General features: G+C 39.5%; 1 long non-coding RNA gene across 1 annotated transcript in view; it reads right to left on the bottom strand.

The window, feature by feature from the left end:
• Positions 1–200: 200 nt before the first annotated feature.
• Positions 201–22,799, bottom strand: part of LOC121133739 — a 39,845-nt gene continuing 17,246 nt past the window's right edge. The window contains exon 2 of the long non-coding RNA XR_005870715.1: positions 201–391. This is a non-coding gene — a long non-coding RNA (uncharacterized LOC121133739). The remainder of the gene's footprint in view (positions 392–22,799) is intronic.

The following is a 22,799-nucleotide window of genomic DNA, read 5'->3' on the forward strand; positions in this document are numbered from 1 at the left end:
CCGTCTAAAGTGTTTAGAATTCAGTTTCTTTCTCCAGCACTGCGAGCCACCTGCCAAGCTATAAGCACAGGAAACAATCCTATTATGTTTACAGGATCTCTGGATCCCAGAATTCTGGAGGACACCACAGAGATAGCTCTCCCATGCTCCGCATTGCTGGAGTCTCCATTGAAAACAAGACTCAAAGGCTGAAGAGCTGGTACTGCCCAAAAGAATCTTTACTCATGGGTATGCGGTTGTGGCAGCTATTGGCTGGTAACCCACTCTGGACTTCGGGGTAGAAAACAGGCTTTTCTGTGTAGCTGGAGAGGCACTGTCACGAGATAAAAAGTTGGCAATGAAAGCAGGAACTTCAGTTGGATGGGAAGACATGGTGTTGCAACTTCATGGTCTAGATGTAAAAAAAAAATCACTTGGTGTTACTTCCATCACGCTCAGCATAAGCACTTAAAAAGAAGTGCTTAAATCCCAAGAGGAGTGACAGAGTCATGCTGTAGGGGACATATTGGATGACATATCCTGCCTTGGCCAGCTTCAGAAAATACAATCTGCCACACACTTGCTGTTCACTCTGTCACATGGATTCCATCCCTATTCTTTTTATTTTTCCAATTCCTTCATATCTTCACAGTGTCTGCTCAATGTTCTAATCTATGACCACCGTGTCTGCAGTTTCCTCTTTATTTCTGGCTTCCCCTATTGCCCTCTTTAATATATTATTCAACTTGCCTACTTTCCCTACCCTTCCTTTGTTTTTAACCTACCCATCTATGCATCTTTGTGTGTGTCCTCTACTGATTGTTCTGTCTATATCGATGTTATTTATAAATTCACCTACCCAAAACACCGACCTCTAGACCTTACTGCCTTTTAAGGTCAACACAAGTAAGTTCCACACAAAGCACTCTTGGGGCAGTGAAACCACACTGTGTGTTGCAATCATACTACATGCTTTTTGACATCTTCCAAGTGTATCACAGCAACTTAGAGCTGAAACTATGAACACTAGGAGATAACTTTATGCCATTGTAGTAAATTTGATAGTAATGATGTGATGTGGTGTCTGAAATTATTGACAACTGGAAAAGTATCAGGCATGTGTGAGGATCGCAGGTGTGTGACAAGCTTTGTTTGTTCTCTTTGTTGGGAACCTCAATTATTTCTAAACACAAGAAATATAAGACAGTGTTCAAGAACTTGCGTAGCATGTATAAGGCCCTAGGTTCAATTCCCAACTTTGAAAAAATAAATGAATAAGTAAAATAAAATCTTCTTAAAATTATAAATGCCCTTTTCCAATAATGAGATTGATGACTACCTCATATGCCATCCTAGAGCCTTCATCCAGTAGCTGATGGAAGCAGAAGAAGGCACCCACAGATAAACACCGAGCAGAACTCTGGAATCCAGTTGCAGAGAGGAAGGAGTGATGAGCAAAGGAATAAAGGTCAGGATGGAGAGACCCACAGACACAGCTAACCTGGACAAGGGATTGCTCATGGACCCCAGACTGATAGCTGGGAAACCAGCATAGGACTGTTCCAGACCCCCTGAACATGCATGTCAGTTAGGAGGCCTGGGCAATCTATGGGGCCTCTGTTAATGGATCAATATTTATCCCTAGTACACAAGTGGACTTTGGAGCCCACTTCACATGGAAGGATACTCTCTCAGCCTAGACACATGGGGAAGAGTCTAGGCCCTGCTCCAAATGATATGACAGACTTTGAAGACTCCCCCATGGAAGGCCTCACCCTCCCTGGGGAGCAGAAAGGACATGAGATAAGGGGTTGGTGTAGGGCAGGGGAGGAAGGGAGGGAGAAAGAACTAGGATTGACCTGTAAAGAAGCTTGTTTCTAATTTAAATTAAAAAATGGAAAAAAATATCATGAGATGGAGGGACTTGTCTGTCTTGTTTTCTGTCTTGTTGTGGGATACAGGCTATGCTGGATACAAACAGAATGTACACTGTGTAAAAATGTCTTAAGGGATAGTACATGAACCTATTGATATAAATTATTTTGTATGGTTATTGTACTAAATCTGAAAACATACAGACAAGCAGAAAAACCCTTGATTACTTCATACAGGGAGTATTAAAAGGTAAGGTGACTCGATCTGGTACAATGGAATGTAAAAACAAAACTATGGTTACTGCATAATTTTTTTTTCTGGGCCAACTCTGACTTCCCAAATTGACAAATCTAGACAAGGGACTTGCCAGTTTTTCCAAAGGGTAGAGAATAAAAAGCAAGTCACAGTTACTTATGTCATTGCTTCAATGTGCTAATGTGATCTTCATGTAAATGAACCTCCTCCAACCTACACATTTTATTGCACCAATTATTCTTTCTCAGAAATGCCTTTCTCATCCTTTGATTTGTTCTGCCTTGTGACTATAGATAATCAAACCACCATTTGGAAATGGAGTCTCCAATTTTCCCTGACATGGTATCAGAAGTTGAGGCTACTCTTGGGGATGACCTCCACCAGTGTTCTCAACCCATTAATAATGCCTGTGACTTCCCAGTAGTTGCAAAGACAACATGTTCCTCTCTCTCCTGTGCCGGGATATGCTTCCATCTTCAATAATGAGGTACAGATCTCCCTCCAAGCCATTTCTGTAGATTTGAATTTAAATGATAACTCCTGAATTACCAACTTCACACTCAGATTTCTCCCTTAAAGACAAGATTTATACATCTAATTAGTTACTGGACATTTCAATTTGACGATTCACCAGAACTTGACATATCCAAAATTTATTTTATCATTGACCCCAAAAATCATTCCCTTATTCTAGTCTGTTAGTGAGCAGGCCTGCTGTATGACAGAATTTTCTATGAAGCTAATGAAGAATAAAGCTCTGTGCAGGCCTTGTGTGGGTTCCTTCTAATGTATTATCTTGTATCACACCTTTCCTGTCTTATTATTCCATAGCCAACGAAAGTATATGAATACAGTTTCATTCTCATCTGTTAGACTGACTTCCACAGGAAAAAAAATGGTTGTTTTGAATATCATCTGTTCTGAAGAGAGGCTGTGGGTCACTGTTTTAGAGTAAAAGTCAATACTTTTATTACTTTTTACATTTAAATTCCTTGTTAATAATAAACCCATTGACCAAGTTGTTGTATTCAGTGACTGTGGAGTCAAAAGTGTATCTGGAATTTACATTATTCAAATCAAAATGTCCCATGGTGTTACTCTAAGGGAGTTACTGGGCATATCAGCTTCATACTTCTTCAGTTTAAAGTTCTGGTCATGTCACGTTGTGTAGAATTTTATAATATAATAAATGTGTGCTTTCTCCGCGGTATCTTGACTTTATTGGATGCCCTTCCTTATATATAAACATCATAAGCAAACAGGCCTTGCTATGCATTCAAAACGTTATCAACCACACCTACAGTGTGGCATATGATTTTAACTGGAATTGTACAGCTAAATGGCTGCCCTGAGACCCTTGCCATGGAAGGTCATTCAATATTTATAGCTGCTTGGCAAAGACTTAAAATGGAGGATTTCATATTTCTGGAGGAATCTATGAAGTTGTCACTGTCCACAGTTCTCCTGGATTTTCTAAAATTACTCACAAACTTTCAGAAAAAGTGGCAGCCTATTGAGAATTGAGTGTATTTTCTTTCTGAGTAGTTTTCATTGTTGTTGCTAATGTTTTTCTGACAGTTACAGGTTGGATAAAACCCCCTCGATTATGCTTTGGTTTTCTCTTAGCATGCTCACCCAGCTGCTGCCAGTTTAGAGAAAACAGAGTGGTCTAAGTTTCCTCCCTTCCTTCTCAAGGTTTTCTAACCTTGAAGTGATAAGAGAGTTTAGATCTGATTTTCTGGTTTGAATGAATGACTCTAGATGACGTTAGGGAACACAACCTCTGCAGCCCATAAGCAGAGAGGGCTGCAGAGAGAGCAGTAACAGGAGAACCCATGCCTGGGAATCAGAAGCTACCTTATCACTGTCACACAGTATGAGCCACACAGTAACCAAGCCCCTCTCCTCTGTTCAGAGAAAAAAAATGGCCCTTGTCACATGACAAGAATCACAATAGCGATGCTTCCCTATCCCTGTTACATAAAAGCCATCATGCTTTTTCTAGGTTTCCTTTCTAGGACCAAACCTGCCGTTTCCTCAAAGACCATCAAAGATGATACCTTGCTTTGTCTTGAGGAGCTGAAGCTCTGACTGTGACCCCATCCATATTGCCCAACCCGTCTCATCTCCCTATCCAAAATGCTAACAGTGAAAACTTGGATACCTCTTATAGATCATCTGGCTGTGGTATCTTATAGTCACAGTCAGTGCTGATGTTCTTTCCCATGGCTTCTGCTTCAGTTTTTCAGGGTAAACACTCTGGTTTATGTCTCCTTTATTCTCCTTCACACTTGGACTCGTTTGTAGACAGTTATGGAGTCTTCCTTGCGTGAATGTTTCCTTTGAAGCTATTGAGCGTATGGCACTCGAGAGTTTCCTACACACATTGATGCTGGATTTTAATGAAATCTGAAATCTGTTCAGACTTGCTTGGAGTAAGACGCTTTAAACGATATTCCTTCACATCTTTGTACGAGGAATAATTACCTCTGGATAAATGTGTCTAACTTCTGGATCTAATATATCATTGGCTCCTAGGAAGCCTAGAGCCAAATTTGTGTGCTCTTAGCTATTCATTATAAGTGCATAGTATAATTTCTGCATCCCATTTCATTTCAGGTTCTATATATCCTTGCCCTGACTTTACTCCCACCTTTCTGTTTAAAACTAATTATGTGCTGTGCCACTGTGCTGTATGTCTTAGAAAGTGTCTACAGTTTTATTTTTTCAAGAGCGACAGTGTCTGCAAGAGACAACAAACACACAAATAGATGTGGTGTTCATCTATTTACATATGCCTACATAAAATCAAGAACTATTTTGTCTCTTTTCACTCCCGTTCCCTTTTTTTTTTCCCCTGTCAGTAATCCTCCCTTTCAGGAACCTCATTCTACAAGGCCACTCTCATCATGCTGTAAGTTCTCTCCGTCCATCCATGGCTCTCCAGACATGTGTTTCAGAAACTGCCCTTACTGAATGACCTCATGTGGGTTGTTACCCCTCAAGCAGAGAAAGTCCTTACTTTCATGATTCCTAGGTTTCCACGAAGTATTTTGCCACCCTCTCACCCCCCCCCACAAGGCCTTGCATCTTCTTTTTCCTTTGTCTAAAAGCCCATCCTGTCCACACCCCTCACCTGGTTTGCTCCCATTCACCTACTGCTGTCTTCTTTGGGAAGCCTTACCCACTGCCCGGGGCTCGGGTGGGTGCCCCTCCTCTATGTTGCCATGGTACACTCTGCTTACGTCTACCCTGTACTTATCACTGTATTATTAGTGTTAATTTGCCTGTTCTTGTCTGTCCCTAGACTGTGACCTTCTTTAGGGAGGGGATGCTTTCATCTCTATGTCCCCAGGGCCAGTGCCTCATAGAGAATGTTTGCTTCAGGTTTGCTGGATGACTCAGGGAAGAGGGAGAAATTTCCAAAGATTGCCTACAAAATTGACTAACTGCTCTAAGGAATCTTATATCCTTTCAGTTTTAAGATGACCTGATTTACTCATAGCTTTCCAGTCAATGACGGTGGCTTAAAGAACAGTCACATCTTACAATCCTGTCTCTCAGAAGTTGATGTAAAGAACACAAACGACCCAAAGGAATCATTCACTTCTAATGAAGCTTGTTGATTTCTTTTCTCAGATTAAGCTTACATTGGCCACTATAACAAGCCTACATACAACTTATGATGGACAAGCATAAAATGAATAAACATTGCTTATTTATTTAGCCTCACTCACTGATAAACTGATAGACTGATTTGTTTGTTGTTGTTGTTGTTTACATGGTAGTGGTTTATCTGGTTTTATAAAAGTAGAACTGATTGCCATTTACTATAGGGAAATCTCTTCTCTATCACTAACACCAGTATTAATGATTGACATGTTGGATTTGACTGTTAAGAACAAGGGCTCCAGAGAAGGTATAATACTAAGCCGTCTTCCTGAATAAAATTATTAGTTTGTTTTGTATGTGAGTTTAGAGTCTAGGCAACCCCTGTGGGTCCATTGGGGTTGGGAGAAGGCTTGAAAAATGGAGAAAATGAATGTTAAATAAGACAAAACCATGGAGAAGGCAGGACAGCTATGAGGCAAAGTATACCCTCATTAGCCTGAACCAAACCTTACTAACTCAACGTATCATTATTTCCTTCTCATCCTCCTCTTTTTTTCACAAATATTTACTAAAGACTCATCATATTCATGGTACCTGGAGGTGCAAGTAACAGAACAGAGATCAGAATAAGCAACTTCCAAAGGTATTTAGTTCCAAAGTTGCTTGCCTAAAGTTGGTATCCACACAGTAGAGAACTGAACACTGTGTGCTTTGTAGGTTAGAACTATATAACTGTGTGCTTTGTAGAAGGTTAGAGCTATATAAACTCCATAACTAATGGTTGGCTTTCCTACATTTTTCCCAAGTTCTGTCTGGATTCAACCATTATTCATTGACAGAAAGTGCCAACATTTCTCATGCTGTCAGAGTGCCTTGCTTGCTTGAATACATGAAGATATTAGTTCTCAGGAAATCCACCAAGTACTATATTGCCCCATATAAATGTGAGAAAAAGGGCAAATTTGCCTGCAATATGGACTTATTTTGAATGATCTATTCTACTAAGTTGCCTAATAACAAAATGTTACTGCTGGCCAGGCAATGAGTTTCAGGGCTCTACCTATCTCCACTACTTAGAGCAGATATAGAGAGAGTGTGTGTGTGCTACCATGTCCAGCTTAAACATGGGTTCTAAAGTCCAGACCCAGGTCCTCATGCTTCCAGAAGTACTCTTACTCATGAAGTCACCTCCGCAGCTTGCCTTACCTAATTCTTATGAATATTCATATAATTATTTGCTACCTAATAAATATTTATGAAATTTAAAAAGTACAATTGAATGTCTCAAAGAAGCCACAAAAGAATTTGCCTACTAGTGTCCTAATAGGTAATCAACACATACACACACAATAAAAATATGAGTATTAAAAAACTGGATTAAAAATGATAACCTCCTGTCCTGTAATATGGCCAGTTCTTCTGGTTCAGAGTTGAAAAGAGCAAAGGACATTTAAGCCTAAATGTTTGTGGTTCACAGAATAAAAAAGTGAAGAAGACAACATTTTGGGCAGGAAAGCAATGTAGCAATATCTTATGAAATGCCTATAGGTTTTGCGGATAATTAGTTAATCTGGAAGGAAGAGTTTTGCTTTGTTTTCTCTTCTTTAAGAGAAATGGGAGGGAAAAATGCCAGGGGCAATTGCAGGTTGAATTCAGGTGAAAGAGATTAATATTCCCTTCCAAAGAGTAGAAGATTGACTGTTACTTATTTAGAGGCCAACTGTTGGTAAAACATTGACCCAGTGACTTCAAATCCTATGTAGAAACATAGGTTTCCAAATGAATGAACAAATGATAGATATTTGTACTTATGAAAAATAGTACAGAATAGTTCTAAGTCTTCAGAAGAACATCCCTTCATTACATGGAAGTAATGTGGCTGAAATTTATTAAAACTACTACTTCCTGGGCTCTGCCTTATATTCTTTATATTATAAGCTTTATCTGTATTATTTGCTCACAGCAGTTCTTTGAAGGTACTACCTTATTCAACCCTTGAAGTAAGATTGTCAGGTCAGAGAATTCATCATCTTTATTCAAACCGTGAAGGAACAGCAACTGAAAGATTTTGCAATTACTCCAAATCTCAGATCAAGGGGTTGGGTTGGGGCCAAACTTGACTCCAAAACTGGTACTAGAATTCCAATGCCAGTTTCAATTGTAGATAACTCTCATTAGCTGTGTAGGACACACCTTGCCCCAACCTAAGACCAAAGCTGAGGACTTTAGCAACACTTCATGACATTGTTTGAATCAATAATCCCAAGGTTGCATTTGGCTTTCATTGTACTGGATCTGGCAATCAAATTTAAGATTAACAGAAGTACTGATAATCTAAGACACCACATAAGAACTGAAAGTACTGCTGTTTGTCACAGTCAACTTCAGTAGTTTGGGTTGTTACATCCCAATTTGAAGAATCTCAGAAATTGTCCTAGGAAATATAGTAGGATTATCCTACACCCTTCAGTCTCTGACCAAGCTTTAGCATCTAAGGGAGCCAGGAATAAGGGGAGTTGAAAACCTTGTGCTATGATTCTCCCAGCTTTGCTCCTCTCCCTAGGTAATCACAGGAGAACAATTTCCACTTTGGAGTCTCACTTACTTCCTCTGTGGAATGGAAACACTAAAATCTCCCTCAGAATCCCCCCAAGGGGGTTGGGGAATGAATTGTAAAGATGTATACAAGAGTCTTCATGAAGTCCCTGGAATAGAATTAAGGCTCAATAAATGGTTCTGATTATTCATCATTTTGGGCAAACTCCCATTGTTTCTAAAGAGCAAGAACTGTTTGAGGAGAACAGTGAAATGAGAGTGGATGGATATCCCATCATAGCCCGTCTCTCCCTCTTATGCTTTTCATCAACGGAAACACAATAGAGCAGATCTTGGAAATAGGCTCAAGACTGAAGCCTCCTCGTCTGATTAATCCACGCGTGACTTAACATGAACCTAAGTGGTCAAAGATTGTCACAGGGACTGTGGAGCTGAAGAATTCCAGGCAATTGGTTAATCTTAGACCATTGCCTGCAGCGAGTTTACTGATAAAGTATCAAGAAGTTAAGTTTTGACATTGCAATGACACCCAGAGCATAGAAGACATGTAATAATTGAGTTTACTCACTTTGGGATTATTCTTTTAAAAATTTCCCTCCCATGTCTAGGAAACCACCAGCAGCCACAGAGTAAGTTGTATTACTCACTCTGTCATTTTTGCATAAAGAATTACATGTGACAGGGAGGAACATAATGAGCTTAGTGGTTTTTACACATAGTCACATATGGTAAAAAAATATACTTCCCTGAATATGCCGTATCTCACTTTATTTTCATATAACAAGTCAGGAGAATGAGGCCTTGGGAGGCTACAGCATATCTCAAAGTTATTCAACATATCAAGTAGTTAAGCCTTCATTTGAAGTCTAGTTGAAACCAAGGTCCAACGACATTTGTATTGTTTCACAACTGTGAGCAAAGGACTTCATTAATTTTCATGATATGTTTCCCACTACCTTTCTATATGTACAATCCAACTGGAACATCACATACGTTTAGAAGCAGAGTAAATCTTGCTAACCATATAAGGCTCAGAATGTCTTCTTAGAGAGTAAAGCCAAATTGTAGGAGTTGAATTTTGTGATTTCAAATGTCGTTCGCTCATCTCATAATCCTGGGTATCTAATTTAGACATGGAAAGGGATATGGGGAATATGACAGATTCTTTAAATTTATGAAGTTCAGATGCTAGGAGAAGAGGTGACGAATAAACATATAGGCTAATAAATGGGAAAGTTGGTGTCAGTTAGGATAAATGGTTTCAAAATGAATTAAAGGGGCCAATGATAGAAGGTAGTGCTTTCTTTAGATGGAGTGGACAGACAAAGCCTCTTGTTTTTTGTTGTTGTTTTGTTTTGGGTTGTTTTATTTTGTTTATGTGTGTTTGTTTTTGTTTTTTGAGACCCAGTTTCTCTGTGTAACAGTCCTGGATATACTGGAATTCACTTTGTAGACCATGTTGGCTTGGAACTTGCTGAGATCTGCCTGCCTCTGCCTCCCAAGCACTAGAATTAAGATGGCATCACCACTACCCAGGAGACAAGGCCTTTTGAAGTTGAGACACTTGAGCGGAATGAGCATATGCCAGGAGAACAAAATGAGGTTATCTCAGAAAGGGAATGCTAAAGTTAGAGATGCCACAGATAATCAGTCAAGAGAAGGATTCATCTGAAGATCTGGAGATACCTTTGTTTGGACAGGTAGGACTTTGTCATAGTCCACTATGGCTACTCAAGCAGTCTTCTGATGGCAATTCAAGTTTGAAGGTCGTCTGCTCTTGTAAATTCCCTTCCATTGCTGATTCGTTTCTCTTCCTGTCCATGGCGAACTTCTTCCAAACACTTTTTTTCCCAACAAGACGAATTTGTACTGCCCAAATATTCTTGATTGTGTGGTCTTCCACTCGAGCAAAGGCAACTTCCCAGGGGCTCTATTATTAGAAAATATGGACTCTCCAACTCCCAGAAGCTATTTATTGTCAACAGTTTCTCAGCTAGAGGGTGGGACTTCATTGCTAACATCCTTCTCCAGGCTGAGCTTGGTCTGGACTGGACTTCCACAGTCTGTGTCTGCTGTTACAACCACTAAGTTCACAAGTACAGCTGAGCTGATGTGTCCAGAAGACAGTTCCCTCCTGACCGTCCGCTACCTCTGTCTGCTATATTCTTCTCAGCATTTGCACAGCAAATATTGATCTAGTAAGTGAGGAGTTTATTGTCTATTTTAAAAAAATAAACATGTCCTACCTCAGAACAAAGCACTGACTATTGCCTGCCCATTTGTTATGCATCTGGACTGATATAAACAGTCCAGGTTGGAAACCCACTAATTATATACTTTACAGTGACACTGACATTTATCTGCTATTACTCAATGTTCTTCTTATTAATGTCTCTGTTTCAGAGCTATGAATAAAAGACAACATATTATTTTCAACTAAATGGCCATATAATAAACATTACAAAAACTCGCATCAGAAAACATAGCTTTTTTTATTTTAGTATAAAGTTGATCAAATATAGGAAGTTCTGGTGTAGTCAAGCCTTCGTGATGTACATATTGCCTTTCATACTTGGAGAAGGTTTTCCCTGGAGACCTCAAAAACCTAAATCCAAAGATACCTGTGCAGCCTCTAACTTGCACCTTTAAGAACCAGGGAGCAAAACCTGATCCATTCCAGTGATGTGTGTGAGTGTCCCAGGAAGATGGTCCTGGTCACCTGGTGCTAGGCTTTCAGGTCCTCCTCATCACTTCTTCCAGTGAACTGACCCCACAGCATACTTCCTCACTGTCTATAAGCCCAGGCTACTTAGAAACATGGTTTTCACTCTCCCCAGGGTTCTCCTCCTCTGTCCTTCGAAAGGACTTCAGCACTTGTGATGGGGAGTTAGATGCAAAGAGGTTGGTCTGGGTTCCCTTTATCCACTCCTAGGGTGTAGTCTCTTCAGAAACACCTGCTAGCCCTGATTTAGATATGCCATGCTGACAAGAGCTGACTACATTTATATTGTTTTTTTTAAATTACTAGTCTATTTTACTAAGAGAAATATGAATTCAAATTTGTATTCAAACAAAATTAGGAACATGTCTATCTTAAGGTGTTCTGGGGTCAGTTGCAAATTACTTAATTGGTGAAAGTCAGAGAGCTATTAGGTTTCCTTTGAGAGTCCCCTTTCACATGCAAAGCTACATTTGATTGCAGAAGAACACTGCCAGGCAGGTGCCAGAGGCTTGTTGTCCCTTTTAAAAGTGATATAACTAAACTGAGATACAACTCTTGGCCACAAAGCAAATATTTGGTTTAAACTCACTTTCCTCTTCCCTAATTAAGGTGAAGGAAGCTGGAGACCATTATAACAGAAATAGGTAATACTATAGAAAAATGAGAGAGAAAGAAATACCTGATTACAAAATAGTAACAATTCCTAAGGTTTATTGAACATTTACGAGTTATTGTACAATCTCTAGGTTTCTCTTTTAGGGTTTTCATCGCTATGAAGAGACACCATGACCATGGCAACTCATAAAGAAAACATTTAATTGTGGTAGCTTTCTTAAAATTTCCAGAGGTTCATTCCATTATTATCATGATGGGGTGCATGGTGGTGTGCAGACAGACGTGGTGCTGGATGCTGAGAGTCCTACATCTTGCAGGCAACAGGACATCAACTGTAACACTTGAGCATAGGAAACCTCAAAGCCTGCACCTACAGTGACACAGATCCTCCCACAAGGCCATATCCACTCCAACAAAACCACACCTCCTAATAGTGCCACTCTCCATGAAATTATGGGGGATAATAACACTCAAACTACCACACTCTCTCCAGATCTTACTTTTGTAGGTACTAGTCAAAGTCATTAAGTAACAAGAGAGAGAATTACATTCACTTAACAAAAACATCAAGTATAGTCACTTTTATGTAAGCATACTATTGAATTCGTATATACTTATGAGAACTAAAAAGATTAACTTACCAGAAATTCTGATAACCTGTTTCAAATCTTCACTTCTCTGCTGAATGTCAATGAACTGCCATAACGTAGTGTTATCTAGTTATCTCTGGATCTACGTTAAATTTTTTCTCACAAGTGTTATAGACAATTGGTGCTGACTACTTTAAACCCCTTTATTGACAGCATATCAATAGCATATAGAAGATTCAATTGTATCAAAGAACTACCTCAGGATTGGTTTCCTAGGTTGAATTTCTTCTCCCCTTTCCCCATTAAAAATAAGCTTCAGCAGCTAGGACACAGAAGGGAAAAATAGAAAAAATGTCAAAGTAAAGAATGTTTGTAAGAACCAGCTACTCATGGGAAGAGAATAAGACAGTAAGTATTGGTGTGGTACAGGTCATCTTCAAACACTGCCGAGATCTTCAAACAAAACACCAAAAAGAGTGACAGCAAACCTTGTCAAGACAAGGCAGTCCAGTCCTTCAGAATATCCTGCTTCACAGAAATGTCTGTCAGATATGCTAAGCCTCTATGGTTAGCTAGTGGCAAGCTCCATTCTCTGGTCTTCAGGAAGGTTTTATTTGTACAAGTAAGATGTCAATCACCACATACTGGTGGTCAGGAACCCAACTGCATTTCCTTCTTCCCAGGCACATAACTGAGTAGTATTTCTCAGACTGCTTTTCAGTCAGGCATGGCCATGTGCCAGAGATTGTTCCAGAGGGACAGGGTCAGGAGTGGCATGTGTTGCCTTCCTTCTTTCCCCCACAGACTGTCATGGAGAAAATCAGGACAACTGTGTTAACAAGCTACATGTTGGAGATGAGAGAGGCTGTCGTAACCTGGTCCTCTAAAAGCATCTTTGTGGTGATGAAGACTGCACAGATAAGTCTCTTCCTATGCCTGTTTCGTATATAAACAAAGAAGTTCTGATTTTGGGAATTTAATAGTGAATGTAGTTTAGCTTACTCTTTCATGTTTATGTATGCATTTATGTACATATGTATGTATTTACTTATACATTTATATGTATAAACTATGTGTTATTTAAATCATTATTTCAAAGAAAATTAACATAAAAGAGATGGTATAAAGATATGGTATTAGACAATACAATATATTAATGTGCTTCAAAATAAAACAATAAAACCATATTAAATGCATTAAAAGGCATTGCTAATGTTTGAAGAAAAAGAAAACAATTGCAAGAATTTGAATTTTAAAAGGAGATGCAGTAGTAGACTTACATTATTGTAACGTGTTGTCTTCCCTGCCAGCCACCTGGGCCCTGCTGGTGGCTGAAACTTCAGTCCCCAAATAACACACAAGACACTGTATTAATTATGGAGCTGCTGGCCGTTCACTTGGTTTCTTACTAGCTAGCTCTGATTTCATTGTTAACCCATAATTGCTAATAGTATTTCCATGTGGTCTTCCCTTACTGGAGAACAGGGTCTGGACCTCTTACTCCTGGCTTTCTACATCATGACTGACTGTGCCTCCCTTTCCCAGAATCCTCCTCGACTTCTAGTCCCACCTATCTTGCTTTCCTATTGGCCAACAGTGCTTTATTCAACAACCAACAAGAGAGACAGATTTACAGAATGACGTCTCCCACCACATTAGATTTTTTTTTGACCAGTGTAGCTCATTGGTATTAGTCAAATGGCTGTACTAATTCCCTGGAAACTTCTAGTATTTTCTAAGAGAAGTACTAATATTTTGGACTGAAAAGTAGTAATGACATTTTCTGTTAACTTTGAGAATTAAAGTTTGACAGGTCTCCACTTTTACAAACATTCCTAATCCTAATCTATTAAAAAGGACTTGGCTTCATCATGCCTGGGTTCAGAAGCTGCCTTCTCCTCCAGGCAAGGATATTACTGCTCATTGTTTAGGTGGTCTGCATGTCTGTGAGACTTTTCTCTTATTTTAAAACCATTGTATTTAATCTTAGCATTGCTAATAATCTTTATACACTAATATTCAGGAATCATTTTAGAAGTTTTGGAAATAATCCTCCCAATGCTACATTTAGTTTTAAACACATTTACCTTTAACTCTCATTGGTTTTACAAACAAATCTTCTCTACTAAAGTGCATATAAGTTTTATGTTGAATGGGTACCTAGAAAATCAAATCCTGGCCATGCATGCAAACATCTTTAAGAACAAGGTCACTGTAATATTACCTAGATTTTTTTTTCTGAGGTACATTTCATAGCACCTCCTTCAACGTGTGTTTAAAAACTTGATGACGGTGAGGAAAAAGTCGTCTCTTGGCTAACAACGAAACAAAACAAGTAATGCATTAAAATAAAAAAGCCCAAAATATGGGCTTTCTTCTGGGAATTGTTACAATATCTGTCAGAGAAAACATGTTTGGACATCTCCAAACTTAGAATTCAAAACACCCCCTAATTCACTGGAGGGAAGAGAAATCCCAACATAGTAATACAGGTACAAAAACATAAGCGTCAAGTACTTAGTGACTGATACCATGGAAGCAGTTGATAGGAGATATACACAGAGGACTTTAGATGCTGCCACTCAGACAGTTAGATCATCCAGGGGAACAGATTCCCAATGGATGTGTCCTTCCTTGTAAGAAAATAATGAAGGCTAATCATGTCTGTCCTGAGTGAACACAGCCAAGATAGAACATTTGGAAAATTTGTGTCTGCATAAATACTAAAAATCAAATTCCGTAAAACTACAACATCAGTTACCACTAACTTCAGAGTGAGTACAATCCATATTGTCCAGAGTTTCAAGAGACTGCAGAGTGAAATAAAGAAAGGAGGCACTGACTTTGCCACAGAAGGTTTCCGGTCAGAATCAGGTGGCAAAATCAGATTGCAAGAGTCAACCGGAGCATCGGAAATCTTTGTAAAGAATCTGAAACACTGACATGAGTGAAAACAGAAGTATCTGAAGGGCAACAGCAATGGGCTGCAGTATTGAATGCAGTGACAAAGACTCATGCGAAAGGCCCAGCTTGATTGACTTTTGCTTCTGTCTCCTTCGGTGACTAATCTTGGGAACGCACAATCAGATTCCAAAAGTGGTGTGTAGGTGGAACTGTGTTCTAGTAACCCTTTTAGGTCTAGGTGGATGAAGAGCATTGGCATACAGGTAGCAGAGATTAAAGGGATCTTAGATACAGATCTAACCAGTTCATGATTAAGGATAAATGACATGAAGCCCAAACAAGGAAACCAACGTGCCCTTGCCCAAGCTCACCACAATCAGAAATTACTAAGAATTCGTGCTTAGTCCAGTGATCTTTTCTCTTTGTTGCTAACCTGTCGCTCATGTCCATCTCTACTAATGGATTAAGCAATTTAAGAACATGAGTACTTATGCATTTCTCTTGCTAACTTTATTTTAACAAAAACAGTGTACATAATGATTGCTTGAGCTTTTGAGGGTTTATCACCTAACACAGTAGACAAGCGACAACTATAATTGTTACGTAATTTCAAGATAACCCCATTTTACATATGAGAAAATTACAGCTCAGGAGGTTAAACGGCTTGTGCAATGTCACAGGGCAGCCCTGGGATTTATAAACAAGTTTATCTGAATCCAAAACCCGTAATGTTATGCTGGGCTTCACTGCTTTCTCTAATACTTTGTTGTTTTGTGAGTCGTGTCCACAGATTCAGAGATGAGCAGTAAAAGCTTGGCTGATTCTCCTGAATTTGATGGTGAGCCATCTAAACTTTTTATCACACACAGATCCATTAAATCATGATTACTGGATATCTCATTTCTAAACCGCCCATCCCATTAAGAAACATTAAGAGATGCTTACATGAAGAAGGGATTGATTAGTAGCATTTTTTGTTATCATGATAAAACAGTAGTCAGTGAAAGAAAGGCTGGGGACATTTTTATGATCCGGTAAAATTCCTTGCAGGCTGGTGATCGCACTATCCTGGCTGATGAGATTATGTCAGCACTGCAGATGGTGTTTTAAAAAAAATAGCCTTGTGTCTATTTGAGATCAAAACACCAGAGCGGAATTGAACCCAGATGCTTGGCACTATGCAGACTCTACCTGTGTCATAACTCCCATTTTTTCTATGGGGCTGCAGCAGAGGAAGGGCTGGACTGGCCACAGTTATTGAAGGAGGAAAATTTCCAGACAAGTTTGTATTAATGCTATAAGTCTCCCCGTCCCTCACTCTTCTGTTTAAATTCCTAAAATGCTTCAGACCTCATGAGTTTCAGGCAGACATACTCTGTTAGCAGTTGAAGGAAGATTTGCACGTTTCCTCTTTGACATGTGGGCAAGCAGATGCTCAATCCCAGGGCTGCGACTGCTCACTGGTTTTCTTTGTCTTCATTCACACATAAGTCCTTGCCAATTCCTCCATTGAAAATGCCAGCGCAGAGCCCGAGAAACTTTTGGAATGACTTTCATAGCTTTCAATCTCTTCGACAGAAAGGGAAAACTTAGTATAACTTAAAAAAAAAAAAAGATCGAAGGCAAGATCTGCCCTCATTACAATCAACCACGAAGCGCTTAGAGATAACGGCTTAAGAGCCGCTGAATCAGAAAGTTATCAGTTTGGCAGTCTTCTCATTGATAAAATGTCAGCGTGGTTGTAGGTGTTGCCAAGTTAAACAGGATGATGGACTCCACAGAGTACATGTTTGCAACATTAATGAGTTGCTGGTTGAAGACCTCCCACTTCCAGATGGCAGGAAGTGGGGGCAGCTGCCCCATCTGTGAAAGGTCAAAGGCACTTCCTTCTCACACGGTCAGATATCCCTGGCCTTAGAAGGCAGTGAGGGTGTTCTTGTCCTTGATGCTGTAGGGTCCATGAGAAAACAATGGTAACCCCCACACCCTACTCTGCGCCACTGCACTGCACAGATGTGGGTACCTCTCCCGTGACCTCGGGTTTGTCTGTGACTGTTATGACAAGTCAGGGCATTGGTAGGCGGTAGAAGTGATTCATAGTTCCCTGAGTGGGCTAACTGATAGCTAATAACTAATAAGTGTGGCCCTAAGTGTAGCATCAATGGGAGGAATTATAGAGGCACCAGGACACTTCCAAACAGTTTGAGAAGCATGGGCGTCTTCATCCAGAACCAACATACTTTCCTTTGCCTTTTCCCAAGTCCATTTATGTCTGTGCTGTCTCATGCCAAGCACAGACAGCACCGGAGTGTGCTGAGGGCCTTCTGACTCACGGACTGCTCGCAATGATGCTGTCCATGCTCCCAAATGCTACACAGAGCCGCTGGCACAGAAATTATGACTCAAGTCCTTTTCCATGAAGTTTAAGCACATTGCTTAGCAGAAAAGTGACCTTTTAAGATATAATTTGAATTTTGAGGTAAAAAGCACAATTCTGTTAAAAATAATATAATAATAGTAAATACTGACCAGTTACTTCTAATTGGACACTTACTGGTTATTGCCAATAGTGTTTCACATGTACTAATTTCTTTGTTCTCCACCCAAATCCCTATCACTAAGGAGGTTAGGATACTGAGATGCAGGGGGCTTAGGTTACCATCCAAGGTCACTGAACTAGAGGCAAGATAAGGTTGAAGCCAAGGCTACTAGATTTAGAGCAATTTAGAGTATTTTTCTGCTTATGTTTCACTGTTTAGCATTTTTAGATTCAAAAAATGAAATGGGGAATATGTGTCTAAGAAAATAAACTCTTTTAGAAAAAAATAGGAATTATGATTGAAATTTGAATCATCTCCCTGTATTATTCACCTTTAAAAGAAATACAGAATGACAACGTGTTGCCATTCAGTAAAATGTGTGTCACCGTCCCTTAGTGTTGCCACTATAGCTAACTTAAAAAACAGACAAGAGAATGGACGCATATACCTTTGAGACTTGCTTTACTTCTTCCATACAAACACCAATGATTTTCTAAGCAGCAAATGGTAGATAAACCCAGGCTCCAAAATGACTCCCATTTCCCTAAATTAAATCCATGTTCAGTTATAAAGATTTGCTATCGGTTGGGTGGTGGTAGTGCACAACTTTAATCCCAGCATTTGGGAGGAAGAGGCAGGCAGATCTCTGTGAGTTTGAGGCCAGCCTGTTCTACAGAGAGAGTGCCAGGACACTCAGAGCTACACAGAGAAACACAAACAATCAAATAAAGAAAAACAACCAGAAAACAATTTGCTGTCAACCATAGGGAGTTGGAAGAGGCACTGGACCCTTTTCCTTGGTAGCAGCTTCCTTGTAAGGTGTGTGTCGTGTGGAGGGGTAGATATTTAGACGTTTGAAGTTGAGAGTTTTAATGTGGATGCCAGACCTTGCCTTTCTTCATGTGATAAATAGTTACCATAGCCTTATCTATACATATACCCAGCTCTCAACACTGCATGGGGAGAAGATCTTAGAAAAGACAAGCACGCATGGAGCAATACACTGAGAATGAAATACTAGCGCTAACAAAATATTAAAAAGAAAAAGTGCTCTGAGAGTTCAAATTCAAGCTGTTTGAAGAAAAAGTAGCAAACAACCAAAACATCAACAATGCTTCGGCAGGGAAAAGGTGGCTCTTGACCTTGGTCTTGAGTGAACACAAATTTGTCCATCATTTTCATCATGGCGCTAAAAACTGTTAGCATGGCGGATAGATTATAAATATTTGATGAGTGACTCCTAATTCCTGACCCTCCTATGTTCGCTGACACATTAAGAATCAAGGATGTTTGTTAACATCCACACTTAAACAGACTGAAAACTGTTGCACCTCTCTGCCTGCAATGAGAACATCAGAATAAAAATCTAAATAAGCAGAAAGCGGGAGACAAGCAGCATTCTTAGGCAATGATAGCAGATACAATGTGGTTAATATGTGATCTGGAGAGAAGAGAAACTGGATTAAAAACTGCTCTTTCCAGTCCTCATAAGACTGGAGAATGTTTGCAGGAGTTTCTACTCTGAAGGAGGTCGTGAGTACAAAGAGTTTAGAAGCAATTCAAAGTACAGTGTTGAGACTGATTGCTTCTCTCCTAAGATAGATCTCAATGTATCAGATCCTTCACGATCCAGGTTAATTCCTTGTAATACTAGAAGAATTGATCACTGTTTATCTTGCTGGTTGTCATGAATATCAAAATTCAGAAAAACAATTACAGCCCCCCACTTTCCTCCCTCCGGGCCCTCCTAGCTACCTTCCCTTAAACCCCAGCCATGTCCCTCCACTTTCAAGATCATAGCTTCTTTTTGTTTGGTTATTATTTCTGCATAATATATGTGTATGTAGAAATAATTTGTTCATTTTTCTTAGAGTGTCAGTTTTTCATGCACATACACCACATTTTAGTGTGGTATCTATATCCAGCTCACTGGTAAATAGTGTGACACACACACAAATACACATACACACACACATACACATACACAACCTGAAGCATCTGTTTTTGTTGTTTGTACGAACACAGTTACAGGGCTGACCGCTCTGCGTGGGACAACCAATAAAGGGCTCATTCCTACAAGAAGCTAACTGAACTTCTCCCAGAAGTCAGCAGGTGTCTGTAGTTCTTTGTCTGTGAATGAGACCTCAAAAACTTTGCTCCCTTCCACATTAAAATGCTTGTTGGTATTGCTGTTGATCCTGTATTATTTATGTAGCCATTTCTAGGATAAATCGTTTAATAGCAGACTGCCTGATGTTTTGACTCTCACAATCTTCCTGTCCCCTCTTCCACAAGAGCCATAGATGTAGCAGCTGTGATGTACATTCAGAAAATCACCAGGTCATAGGAGTCTAGGCTCAACGCATACACCTACATTTCAAAGTTTTTGAAATTAAAATATAATTACAACATTTCCCCTCCCTTTATTTCCATCAACTCCTCCCATGCCCCTCCCCTGTTCTCTCTCAAATTCAAGGCCTCTTTTTGCTATTGTTAAACACATATAAATGCATGAATGTATAAATAAGTCTTTCTCAGTTCATTTAGTTTTGAATTTATGTATATGATTTTAAGGCTGACCAATTAGTATTGGATAATCAATCATGGGCCTCATTCTTAGGGAAGATCATTTTTTCCCACACTCAGCCTTTTTTAGCTGCCTGGAGTTCTTTGTTTAGGGGTGGGGCTCTGTGAGACCCAGTTATGCAATGCTAATGATCAATTTGTTCACTCTGATATAGAAATACCATTAAAGTTCATTTGGACAAACATTCTTTAGATTAATTGCTTCAGTTTGAGGACTTAGGTTTCTCTTAATTTCCTCATTTACACCTTTCCATGTGTAACTAGCTCTGGTTATGAATTATAAACAGTATTTGACCATAAAGTGTTTCTCAGTCATTTCTTATTGTGTCATTCTTCTTCATTTTTTTCTTCTTTCTCATCCTCACTCCATGCCTTCTTTCTTGACAAGATATCACCAAGCCATCAGTGATGGAAGATGAGTAATCGTGATTAAAAACTAGAATGAAAGTGGTATTTATAATGTTCTACTGGTTGCACCACCCTGAAAACAAATGAGGACTATTAAGTAACGATTAAATAAAGTGGGCAGACTCAAGGCAACAGCAGGAGGGATGGGTGCTCCACTGTTGAAGAAAGAGTAAAAGAATGGAATGTTTGTGCGACTTCCACACAAGACCCATGTGCAATAGCCGTTGTGCAAGGAGTTGAGAGAATTTTAAGGACTTAGACCATGCCTACAATTGTAGCTAAAAACTATGCATTAAGATCTTTCTCTGTATTGGTTTAGTAAAGGGGGGTGTAAAGGTTGCTATAATGTCCTTTGAGTTACATGTGAAACAGTTGGATGCATAAGTGTCATAGTTAACATTTCTATTGCTGTGAAGAGACACCATGACCATGGCAACTCTGACAAAGGAAAAAATTTAATTGTGTGACTTAAAGTTCATAGGTTCAGTCCATTATCATCATGGTGAAACATGATGCTGGAGAAGGACCTGGGAGTTTTTACATCTTGATATGGAGGCAACAGGACATGGTCTGAGACACTAGGCATTTATGAGACCTCAAAGCCCATCTCCATAAGTGACATACTTCCTCTAACAAGGCCACACCTACTTTAAAAGGTCATACCTCCTAATAGTGTCAGTCTCTTTAGGGGCCATTTTCTTTCAACACTAGGATAGCAAATATACAATAGTGAAATTGTTATCCAGAATGACTACAGGACTAAGGTAAAAGGAAGACAATACAAATATACATGGAGAGTATCTTTGTTAATGATTCTTCCCAACAAGAAATGTAATATATGTTATATTAGAGATCCTACTTGGTACACCCAAATCCATTGATGTCATCAATAGCTTTCCTGCATCTCATGGGACACCATCCAGTATGTAGGTTTTCTATCTGAGAGAGCTACACAAAAGATTCACACTATTTTCATATATTGAACTGGCATGGCTGCTATAGAAATGCATGGGTGACATGAATTAAACAGTTTTTCAGGTCTAAGGGATGTAGGCACTGATCTCATTAAATGTCATCCTTGAGAGGACACAGTAAATAAATAAATAAATAAAGAGGACATGGTTTATGTCAATGAGTGTTTGTTGAGTCCTGGCTTTGTTTTAGGGAACTAAGCCTGTAGCATTGTCAGTGAAGGTGCTTGGCCTTAGGTTTTTGAGAGGATACTGGCTTCTTTTGGCCTGAAAAGGGACGATTGGACGCACATTCTATTTTCTTCCTCCCCCCCCCATTTCATCAATTTCTATGGCCTATTACATTGGGTGTTTTAAACACATCCAAAATCCCATCATTTCCCTCTCTAGTTTATTTTCCCAGCTTTTGCCATCCACTGAAGTCAAGGACGCTAACCTGATGGAGTAGCTCAACCTTCTTTCACACAAGTATCCTTCAGGGAGGGGTGTGCCTCATGCTTTCCCTTTCACAATGTATCTGAACAATTTCAAAGCCCTGTCACTTCCCCGTCAGCCCCATGGCGTGCTAAGAAGCTAGGGCCAATGATCTCAGGAAGGCCAAGGCATAAGATAGAAAACACAGAACCTCAATCATAGTTGAAGTCAGGGGGCATCATCCTGGTTATCTTAGATCCATTTTCACAGAGTCAACACCGAAAACCTACATGACCTGTAGAAGAGTTATTTCAACAGTCACCAAGAATACTATGAGACTTATAAAGACAAATTTCTAAGAACCGAGGCTGCACTTGACATCTCCTGTCCTCCTGTAATTCTTTAGGGAACTGGAGTGCTTGTCTCTACAGAAACACTACACGTTTAAAGTTGGCCAGTTAGATCTAGAATATCAGTCTAGGCATATTGTAAAAGTTTAACATCATCCCTTAAAAACATGTAGGGTAGTATTGTTTCTTATGGGGTTCACAGCAGGAATTTGAAGCTGTTTGTAAGTGTGCAGGATGACAGATAGAATCAAAAATTATCTTTCAATCAGTGACTTCTGGCTAAAGACCTTATATGTACCCAACTTAAGTAAGAATCACACAGTACTGAAAAGCTATTTATAATTCAATGACACTTTGTATGTGTCTGTAGGGCTGTTAACATATTGTAAGTGGAGACTACATAGTGTATATGAGGTATTTTT

This window comes from Mesocricetus auratus, unplaced genomic scaffold (assembly GCF_017639785.1).
Source record: "Mesocricetus auratus isolate SY011 unplaced genomic scaffold, BCM_Maur_2.0 Super-Scaffold_100023, whole genome shotgun sequence".
Taxonomy (NCBI): Eukaryota; Metazoa; Chordata; class Mammalia; order Rodentia; family Cricetidae; genus Mesocricetus; species Mesocricetus auratus.